The sequence below is a fragment of the Lethenteron reissneri genome, chromosome 65 (genome assembly GCF_015708825.2).
Source record: "Lethenteron reissneri isolate LAM-NWPU_2019-01 chromosome 65, ASM1570882v1, whole genome shotgun sequence".
NCBI classification, from domain to species: domain Eukaryota; kingdom Metazoa; phylum Chordata; class Hyperoartia; order Petromyzontiformes; family Petromyzontidae; genus Lethenteron; species Lethenteron reissneri.
Window position 1 is genome coordinate 1,113,558 of NC_083843.1, and position 11,404 is coordinate 1,124,961.

The 11,404-nt window shown below is 51.2% G+C and overlaps 1 pseudogene; it reads left to right on the top strand.

Annotated features, from left to right (window-relative positions):
* The first annotated feature begins 676 nt into the window (after positions 1-676).
* LOC133359719 (tripartite motif-containing protein 16-like) lies at positions 677-10,501 on the top strand (annotated as a pseudogene).
* The last annotated feature ends 903 nt before the right edge of the window (positions 10,502-11,404 follow it).

The following is an 11,404-nucleotide window of genomic DNA, read 5'->3' on the forward strand; positions in this document are numbered from 1 at the left end:
ATATATTTTAATTTTACCAGGTAAGGCTCACTGAACAATGTGGCTCTTTTACAGAAACGACCTGCCCACAAATGATGGTTTATCACGTGGAAATGTTTTGCAGCCAACTACTCTAAGCACGTGATGTAGATTCTAAATGTGGAGATAAAAACGGAGGACTCGGATAAAAATTCACGCGACCACGGAGAGAGAGAAATGAAAACTCCAATTATATATGGGTCAGTGTCGGGATCATACCCACGACCTCCTGTATACTGGGCGAGGGAGATAACATCTTGCCACCGTAGCACCCAATCCATTACTCTGCCTTACTATAGACGCCAACTTGTGAGCTAAGCTGTGGAAGGATAAGTTTATGACTCGAAACTCAACTCACGAATGAATCACTGCAACTGAGCCTCACCGATAAATATTGACAATTCATGTTTCTAAATATTTTTGAAAGTTAATTCCTTTGATACATTTTGTTCATGTTAAGGTGTGTACAGTAGCCGTGGTCACCTCAGAGCGCGGGTTCACATTCCAGGCAGTGTCTAGTGATGTCAGTGACGAAAATGAAAACTTTTTGTTTAACTTCCTTCTTCACCGTCACTATAAGAGGAAAGTCCTGGTCCAGCGTCTTTCTGAGCCACACAGTGAGCGATCCCAGCGAAGCAATGGGTCAAAGCGAGCTCGACTTCCAGTGAGAGAGTGAGCTGCGCTGCTCCATCTGCCTGGGCACGTTCGTCTGCCCCTCCACGCTGAGCTGCGGACACTCGTTCTGCCTCCGGTGCCTGGAGGCCGCCTGGGAGACGGCGAGCAGCTTCAGCTGCCCACAGTGCCGAGCGACCTTCCCTGTGCGACCCCAGCTGAGGAGGAACGTGGCCCTTGCCAACCTGGCAGAGCAGCTCAGAGTTGGAGACGGGATGGCCACGGCCGTCGTGTGTGACAACTGCATTGACGGCCAGACCCCTGCAGTGAAGACCTGCCTGAGATGTGAGATGTCCTACTGTTTTTCTCACTTTAGGCCTCACCTGGAAAATCGCAGGTTGAGAGACCACACTGTGGTGGATCCCACTGCGAGCTTGGATGAGCGAAGATGCCCTCAGCACAGTGAAGAACTGAAATTATACTGCTGAGTAGACAGCAGCCTAGTTTGCTCATCTTGCACCATCGCAGGTGAACACAAAGGACATGATGTCACCATGTTGAAGGACGAGCACGAAACACGGAAGGTGAGACCCTTAGAGTGAGACACCGCAAAACAATCTGATCAATTCTGCCACTCGACTGCGCTAAATCTGATGAAAAAATACGTAATTGTGTGTTCATGTTCTCGTGTATGAATCTCTGTCTCTCTGACTGTGTAACTCATCTCCTGGATGGCGTTTCAGGAAACAGCCTCATAATGTATTGCAGGCGAGGCTCTTACCAAACAAATGCAGAGTAAAGAAATTAGACTGATATCACAGCCACCTGAGAAACAATTAAATTAAATGTTTCTTCTAAACTAGACAGCTGTGGGCACATGGGCTCTTGGGTCTGAGTCGGTACGGACACCAATCCAGCACAGCTCCCACCGGCTGCTGCTACAACGAGGCATCAGCTTGCCCACTGCCCGTTACCCCCATCTCAGTCGCCATACAGAGGCAGCGTGGAGATGAGGGCCTTCACTGTGGAGGGGTCGGTGTGGAGGGAAGGGCGGTGTGAGGGGTGGCTCAGAAGGCTGGAGTCTCCCCAAGTGATGTCTCGTCTCTCACTACAGACGCGCGTTGGGGAGGAGACGCGAGCGGTGGAGGAGAAGAGGAAGGAGGCGGAGGAGTCCGTGAAGCGGATGGAAGCAGCTCACAAGGAGGCGCAGGTACTGGGTCCGGGTCTGGCTTTTTGACCCCCGTGACCTCCACCGATTGTGGAAGTTGTGGAGATCACAATTGATTGAAGCGCAATTCGTGCAGCATTATACCTTTTATGCCTCTTACTATAACTATATAATTAACTTTAAAACTCAACATTAACTACGAGGGATTTACACGTTTACCGCATTAGATAGCCACATTGGCGAGACTGCTGAGAGGTTGCATTACTTGGCATCGCGTCTTCCACGCCTGTGCCCAAAAAAACAACACGGAGAGAGTGCCACGGATTGTCGGGGTGGAGTTGTGGTGCAGCTGTTGCGCTGCACAGGAGGTCGTGCACCGGCACATACGCAGAGGCATGGACACCGTACAGCTGCACCCCAGACAATCCTTAATCGCGTCAACGGAGTTTATTTTAAATACATTTTTATTTTACCAGGTAAGGCCAAACTGAGTCATGCAGCTCTTTTGCAGAAGGAACCTGAATATCACAATTTAAAGCTAAATGAAATGGCTTATCATGTGGAAATTGATAGCAGCCAAATACTCTAAATACGGTACGCTAAATGCTTGCTTGAACCCGAAGACACTCTTGGGCTCTGTGGGTTGTTCACAGCAGATAACGAATGCCTTGAACTCTAAACCCGAGTTGGACTCGTGGGAAAGCCCGACCTGGATTACGCCGATTCTAAATGTGGATGGAAAAACCGGAGGACACAGAGAAAAATCCACGTTATCACAGGGAGGTAGACGCAGACTCAAAATATACAGCAGGAATGAGGGACGTGATGGAACCCATGACCCCTGTTTACCAGGCGAGGTAGTTAACATCTCGCCACATCTCGTCGGACCCACAAGGGGGCCCCCACCGGAATCCGAGTGCCCGAGTCTCAACATCAATGACCCCAGCGCCCTCTAGGGGAGAAACAAGAAGAGAGTGGCACCCCTCTTGCCCCTTTGGCATGGATCGACTCCGTATCATGGGCGCCTCGTCACTGGGGCATAATTCACAACTAGGGAATGTTGTTTTATTATTTGCCAGGTAAGGCCCATTGAGCTGTGTAGCTCTTTTTCAGAAGTGACCTGGCAATCACAAATGACAGATTAACCAAGTGACTGACATCATCATTATAACGTGGAAATGTATAGCAGCAAAATATACGTAGAGACCCATATCTATACATAGACACTCATATACATATCAGACCCATAGAGATACATAGACACCTATAGAGACACACAAATATATATAGAGATATATAGAGACTCCGAGACAGGCCGAGACACCAATAGAAAACCATAGAGACCCATAGACTAAATTATTTTATATTTTACCAGGAACGGTGCCACTGAGCTACGTAGTTCTTTTTCAGAATAGACCTGGCGATTACAAATGATAGCTCAACAAAGTGGCTGATTGGAAAGTGGAAATTGAGAGCAGCCAAATACTCTAAACATGCGACGTTGATCCTAAATGTGGAGGCAAAACCCGAAGGACCCGGAGAAGAATCCATACGACTGCAGAGAGAACCAACTCCATATTTACAGGCGTCAGGATGAGGATCAAACCCACGACCAGCAGTATACCAGGCGAGGGAGTCAACATCTCCTCGCCACCACGGCGCCCAAACACACACACAGAGCGGCTCATGGAGCCAACGGTGGTCCCCGCATCTCCGCAGGAATTGGTGGCCGGAATCAGGGGTCGAATCACGGGCAAGTTCACCCGGCTAAGGAAGGCTCTGGATGAGGACGAGAGGGAGGCTTTATGTCGCGTGGCCGTGAAGGAGCGCGAGCTGCTTTCCCGGATCGAAGAGGACATCGTTCGTCACAAGCAGGAGATCGACGAGCTCCAGGCGGCGGCTGCTCGCCTGCGTGCTCTGCAGCACGAGAGGGACTCGCTCGCCTTCTTGCAGGTGGGGAGCGCCTCTGTCGAGATGCTGTTTGGGTGTCCAGAACAACAGAGCAGGCAGTGGCAGGGGGACTCCTGGTCCAAGGATAGTTACATCACTAATTATCTCTCTCTCTCTTCAACAGGGGCACCTGGAGGAGACGCGCAGGTACAGATTCACAACATCTCACGGTTAAACAACCAATACGGGGCTGTGTGTGTTAAACAAACGGGCTGTGTGTGTGTCTTAGACACAGGCTGTGAATGTGTGTTAGATACAGTCTGTGTATTTGTGTGTGTGAGACACTGGCTGTGTGAGACACTGGCTGTGTGAGACACTAGCAGTGTGAGACACGGCTGTGTATGAGACACAGGCCGTGTGAGATACTGGCTGTGTGTGAGACACTGCCAGTGTGTGAGACAGGCAAAACAACCCCCTACCTCCTCGTGGAGCTGGACGGTCAACGCTGTCGTGGACAGTGCTGTTGGGGGAGGGCCAAGTTCCATTGGCCTTTCCCCTCATGGTGTTTATGACCACCACAGCGGCCAAATGGGGGCCCTGGACAGGTGCGAGAGGCTGGTAACCCCTCCACCTTCAATTAATTACCACTAAACCACGACGAAAAATGTAATAAATAAGCTTGTGCTGGAGGCCCAGGGGGGACAGACGTCTATGACGCCAAACCCCATTTGGCGGAGCCAGGAGATTGAATAATTATCCTCGGGGTTCCTCCAGAAACAATAAAAAACACTACGTGTGGCCACGTGGAATGTTCCAACGCTCAATGCGGATGAGAGGCTGCCACTCCTCTGTTGGAAGCTGGACTAGTACTGCCTGGATTTCAATGTGGTGTTCAGGAGGTTCGGTGGACCCGCTCGGGCTCCTGCCACCATGAAGGGTGGACAGTCCTCTACTCGGGGCAGGAGACTGCCAAACAACAGGCTGTGGCTCTTCTTCTGAATAACAGAATGAATGGGGCGTGGGAGTGTGGCGTTGAGGTGTGGGAAGCTGTAAGCCCCAGGCTACTTTGGGCTTACCTTCCCATCAACCAGAGGCAAGGAGTGGTGGTCGTGGTTACTTATGCCCCCACCGAAGACGAACATCCGTGGACGAATGCAGGCAAGGTCGATGAGTCAGATGCCTTCTTTGACCTCCTGCCACAGGTTCTATCTAAAGTGGCCCCTCGGGATAGAGTCATCTTGTTGGGTGACTTCAATGCCCGAAATGGTCATGATGCTGGCACCTGGTCTGGAGTAATTGGAAGGCATGGGCCAGATAAGCTCAATAACAATGGCAGGAGGCTGCTAGATTTTTGTGCAGCCCATGGGCTTGTAATTACCAACACGCTGTTCCGGCATTGGCGCATCCACACCACATTATGGATGCATGCCGGGTCCAAGAAGGAACATTTGCTGGACTACATAATGATGGAACAGCGGATGCGGGCCCATGTCCTTGACACCAGGACCTACCATAACGCTGATATGCCCTCTGACCATCGACTTGTCATCTGTAAGATGTGTCTGCCTTTCTTCCACTCCGGTGGTGGGTGTACACCCAGGACCCCATTCAAACCCTTAGTGGCATGGTCTCAGCTCGCTGATGAAAGTTGCAAGCGAGAATTTCATCATCGCTTGCGGCTGGGGTTGGCATCGTCCCCACTCCAGATGCTGAGGGTAAATGGGCGAGGTTGATGACTGTGTCTCAGTCAGCTGCAATGGCTGCTTTTGGTACACGGTCCAGAACTTCTCAGAGACCCTGGTTGACAAAGGAGGTGTTCAAGATGGCTGAGAAAAAGCGACAGGCCCATCCTCACCGGCTACAGCATCCCACGTCGGAGAATGAGGAGGCTCACAAATCGCTCTTTAATTACATAAAAAAGTAACCTGCAGCACCACACCTATTACCATCATTAGGGGAAAGAACGGTGATCCAATCTCCTACCCCTAGGAACAGGTTCTCAGATTTGCTGAGCATTTCTGTGAGGTCCTGATGAGGGAAAATCTCTCAGCCAGGAGAACAGCGTGGGATAAAGTGGAGATGACCCAGCCGAGGCTGCGGTGCCTCAAATATTGGAAGAAGAAGTCAACCCCTGTGAGTGTCTGGCTGAGGAGCCATCTGTTGAGCAAGTACTGAAGGCGATCCAAAGTCTAAGACCAGGAAAGGCACCAGGCAGAAATTATCTCCCAAGTGAATTGATGAGGGAGGGTGGCGTTTGTGCACAGACAGCCCTACATGACATCATTACAACAGTCTTAACCAATGGACGAGTTCCGCATGATTAAGAAGGGGGACCGCACAGACTATCAGAGCCATTTCCTCTACACCTTGGGGTGTGACAGGGATGTCCTCTTGCTCCCTCATTATTTAACATCTATTTTGACCAGGTAGTTCCTTAAGCTTTCAATAGCTGTACCGGAGGAATTTCCATCTGGTACAGATTCAATGTTGGGCTGATCGATGCCCAGGTGCGGTCAAGGAATGGCTCTGTATTGCTCAACCATGTTATGTATTCCGATGATCTGGTAATTTCTGCTCACTAAGAGGAGGAGTTGGAGGCGCTGCTGCTGAACCTAGAGCTTGCCACTAAGAGATAGGGCCTTACCATCAGCCCCTACCAAAACTAAGCACCTTCCTGGGTATGTTGTACCATCGGACACTCCAACCCCAAATCTCCCAATTGGTGATGGGGCAGTTGTGGAGAAAGTGGAGAGTTTCCCATACCTGGGCAGTGTGCTCATGACCGGCTTCGGTTTAGCAGCAGAGGTCTCATTCCGAATCAGTCGAGCAGCATTATCTTTACATCGGTTGTGTAACGCTGTGTGAAAGCTACCTGGTCTCCCACTCCACACGACGCTTCAGGACTTCTCGGCCAGTCATTTCCTCCCTTCTCTACGCTTGCGAAATGTGGACCCCGTCAAAGGAACATCTTCGCCGGTTAGAAACATTTAGACTGGCCTGCCTACCATCTATCCTGGGATTAAACAGGCTGGATTGTGTGAGGAGCTCACAAATCCTTGAAAGATCTGGACAAAGTCCCATCGGTGAGCACCTCCTACAGGCAAGGCTGCGTTGGCTGGGCCATGTGGCCTGCATGCCCAATCACCGCATGCCTTAACAGCTTTTGTTCGGCCGGATAGAGGGGGCTAAACGGGCGTGGCACGGGCTAGAGAAGAGATGGAGTGATGTGGTACAGGAGGACGTGGAGCTGAGCGGACTTGCCAATGACTGGTACCAGCGGTGTCAAGATTGGCCTCAGTGGAGGAGGCTCGTGAAGGACGCTACTGGGCAGTTGGAGGCAGTCGCTATCCAACAACAACAGAGGGCGGAGGAACGACGCTCACAACAACGAGCGGAGCGCCGGGTGAATAAAGCACAGCAAGTTGGCATAGTAGGGGGCACAGGTGGTGCATCAGCCAGTCATCTCAATCAGTCTACTGGCTGTGTGTGAGACACTGACTGTGTGTGAGATACTGGCTGTGTGTGAGACACGGGTTGTGTGTGAGACACGGGCTCTGTGTGAGATACTGGCTGTGTATGAGACACTGGCTGTGTGTGAGACCGGCTGTGTGTGAGACACTGACTGTGTGTGAAACACGTGCTGTGTGTGAGACACGGGCTCTATGTGAGATACTGGCTGTGTGTGAGACACTGGCTGTGTGTGAGACACTGGCTGTGTGTGGGACACTGACTCTGTGTGAAACACAGGTTGTGTGTGAGACACGGGTTGTGTGTGAGACACGGGCTCTGTGTGAGATACTGGATGTGTGTGAGACACTGACTGTGTGTGAGATACTGGCTGTGTGTGAGACAAGGCTGCGTGTGAGACACTGGCTGTGTGTGAGACACGGGCTGCGTGTGAGACGCTGTTTTCGTGTGAGGCACGGTCTGCGTGTGAGACACTGACTGTGTGTGAGACACTGGCTGCGTGTGAGACACGAGCTGCGGGTGAAACAAGGGCTGTGTGTGAGACACTGGCTACGTGTGACACATGGGCTGTGTGTGAGACACAGGCTGTGTGTTAGACACGGGCTGTGTGTGCTATGAATGCTGAGTGTTCCGATGCTGTGGTTAATCGAGGCTGTGTGTGATGCTGTTGGTGGTTGTCCCAGGAGAGAGATTCCAAAGGAATCTGCACCCCCACCTCCCACTTCACTGGACGCCACCACGGTCCGCTCCCTTGAAAGGGTCATGCGCAGACTCCTGCCTCTCGTCTGTGAGTTCCTCAGTCTTGCACCCGCGTGTCCCGCTGTGTTGCACTGCACTTCTGTGCTCCCCGCCTTCATCAACTTTTTATTTTACCAGGTAAGTAACCCACTGAACCACGTCGCTCTTTTTTATGAAGCGACCTGACGATCACAAATGTCGTGATATATGACGTCACTACTGTGTCGGCTCGGTATGGGGGCTGTAGGCAGGTGTCACGGGGGTCGTGTCAGGCCGTTGCACTCCGTGTGAACTCAATAGGACACGTGACCGGATAAAGGGGGGGGGGCAGGAGCCCCAGGAGGGAGCTTGGGGGTCACGTGGTTGGGTGCCGGACCTTCCCGAATGATCAAGAAGGGGGGCGTGGCCTGGGACGGAGCCGGACACGCCGGAGCGGTTATAAGCGGGGTGTGAACGGGGAGCTGGGATGTTCTCCGAGATGATGACGCCATGAGAAGTCTCCAATCGTCGTTCGTGTCTTGATTGCTAGTGAGACTAGGGGCGGTGTATAGTGTTCACGTTGGTGTTATGTCTTAATAATAGTGTAGCGCCATGGATGGGCTGCACTTTCAGGCAACGGCAGACAGCCCAGAAGCGGTTGGGGGCTATGGGGGATTCTGGGATCCCCCGCATCCCCTCCCAACGGTGGGGGCTGTGGGGTGTTCTACAATTCCTCAGAGCCCCGCCCCTCGGCTGAGAAACGTATATAAGGCGGACCTCTGGAGAGGTTCGTGGCAGTTGAAGACCGAAGCCTGAAGACCTGCTATTGTAGGACCCTGGACCCCGAGCTTCGCAGTCCTTTTAAGGGCCGGAGCTCTGTGAGGCCATTGGTACACCCTGGGACTCCCTTACCTGCTGTCCTTATAAAGGCCAGGTCTGAGGAACCAGTGGTTGGATCTGTACCTTGGCTGGGTCAGGTCAGACAGCCTCCCATAGGATATCATAGCGCTCATCCAGCAGCGGAGTGATATACAATGTCTGTGCGTGGGTGTGAGAGTGTGCGAGGCTGTGATACACAATGTGTGTGCGTGGGTGTGAGAGTGTGCGAGGCTGTGACACACAATGTCTGTGTGTGGACGTGAGTGTGCGAGTCTGTGGTGGCTGTGGTACTAGCGTCGTGTTTGTAGAGAGACGCTGTGAGAGTGGCGTTCACATCGTGGTGCCGGCATCATCACCACAGTTCACTGCCACTGCACACACACCCATGGTCATATTAGTGTATCACTATTGTTATTATGAATTATTATTCACTAATTATTCACCAGTAATTGAGTATGTGTACTTAGATACTAACGAAAATTAGTATGTGTACATTAATACTAACGAACATTAGTATGTGTACACTAATACTAACGAACATTAGTATGTGTACACTAATACTAACGAATATTAGTATGTGTACACTAATACTAACGAATATTAGTGTGTGTTCACTAATACTAACTAAAATTATATGTGTACACTGATACTAACGAATATTAGTGTGTGTATGCATTTGTCATACGCGTGATAATCGCAGTGTTACATATCAACGCATCACGTAATGTGGTACGACCACAAAAACAACAAACAACACAACAGCAGTGTGTGTGTGTGTGTACACGCCACGTGCACTGCTCGTGCCGCTACTGCACACGCGTCGCCCTGACCACTATGCGGGCGTCGTCGCTGTCCTCACCATAGATGGACGCTCACCGACTCTGGACACAAACTCAGCCCATGACCTACTCCAGATTTCCTCGGATCTCAGGATGGTGACTGTGAGCGGTGTCCGCCAGCGTCGCCCCAATCATCCACATCGCTTTGATGCCTATTACCAAGCCCTGTGCTCTGAGAGCTTCTCGTCGGGTCAGCACTACTGGGAAATGGACGTGGGGATTGCGAGGCTGTGTCGGGTTGGAGTCGCGTACGGGACGGTCCCACGGAGAGGGCGTGGTGATAATTGCCGCCTGGGAGAAAGTGATGTCTCCTGGTGTCTACAGAACAATGGCAACAAATTCTCAGTTTGGCATGACGGGGTAGAGACCTCACTGTCGGTGCCGGAGCCTCTGCAGAGAGTCGGGGTCCATCTGGATTGGGACGCGGGGCTGCTGTCATTTTACAGCGCTGACTCCATGGCGCCGTTGCACTCGTTTATCCAAACCTTTGCTCAGCCCCTACATCCTGGGTTGCTGGTGGGGTGGTGGGGTGAAGTTGGTGACTCAGTAAAGATTGTGGATCTGAGTGGTGCGTCCTAAGAGAGGCGAACGTGAACAGTGCAGAGGGCATACACCTCAACGCACGGCGCTCGCCACCCTCGTCACCAAACTAGATTCAAAGCTTTCGTGACTACAGAAATTACTCTTTGGTTATTTCGGTAAAGTCACGTCGAAAATTAAATCAAATAATAATTGAATACGACGTTTCGGTTGCAACACAACGCCACGTGCACTGTAAGAATGAATGAAAAAGCTAATTTAGTAAAATTAAGAAGTGTAATGCAATGCAACACAGAGGGTCGGTTAACACGTAGTCTCAAACTTTCGATTTTCTTGCTCTAAGTCTGTGCCGAGGCCTTAAATAGTGAGAGGGGGAGGGGCCGGGGCAGAGAGAGCACTGGAAAGGCGGGACCAGCTGACAAATGAGCGGACAAAGATACTCAGTCTAAATCATTGTCTCTCCTCCGGCCACTGTGGTCCGGAATTGCACACTGCTCCCTCTTTGTCCCCTAGTTTGTCAGCTGGTCCCGCCTTCCCAGTCCTCTCTCTGCCCCGGGCCCCTACCCCCTCTCTCTATTTAAGGCCTCGGCACAGATTCGTTGTCCTTCTGTTTGTCTTGGTGTCTCACTCTGTGTATGTGAAGCCAACGTGGATGTATTCACACTGCCAGAGGGGTGTGACTGTAGTGTAGGGGTGCAGTATTTAGCAATGGTGAACTGGGATGTGTTTATTCACTGGTAGTGTCATGGGTTGTGGGAGAGATAGAACAATAATTTTATAAGTATAAATGTACGCGTACGACAGTGGCATAGTAACGCTTGTATCGTCGATTCTACAATAAAAATACGGAACAAACAACAACAATGTAGTTGTGTACAACATCATTCGTGTTCACTGCATCCTGCAACGCTGTTCATTAATTAAACACGAGGACCAAATCTACAAATTAATAAACAAATAGAGAGATGGCGACAAACACAAAAGGCGCCAACAATGTCCGAGCTGTTCAAGTTATCTGCTCCTGCGTCATGGACGTGGTGACGTCACCACGCACGCTCCCCCAACGCGGTGACGTCACCACGACACCTCCCCCACCTCCACGCCCGCCCCTCACCACTGCATCATCTGTGAACACAAAGAGCTTCACAGCTCATCGGATTCCTCCCGCACTACAAACACAGATTCTGATATTATGGATTCCCGTCACTGTGACGTCACCACGTCACCGCGTTGGCGACAACAAAAACAGAGACACTGAGGGGCAACCTGCAGC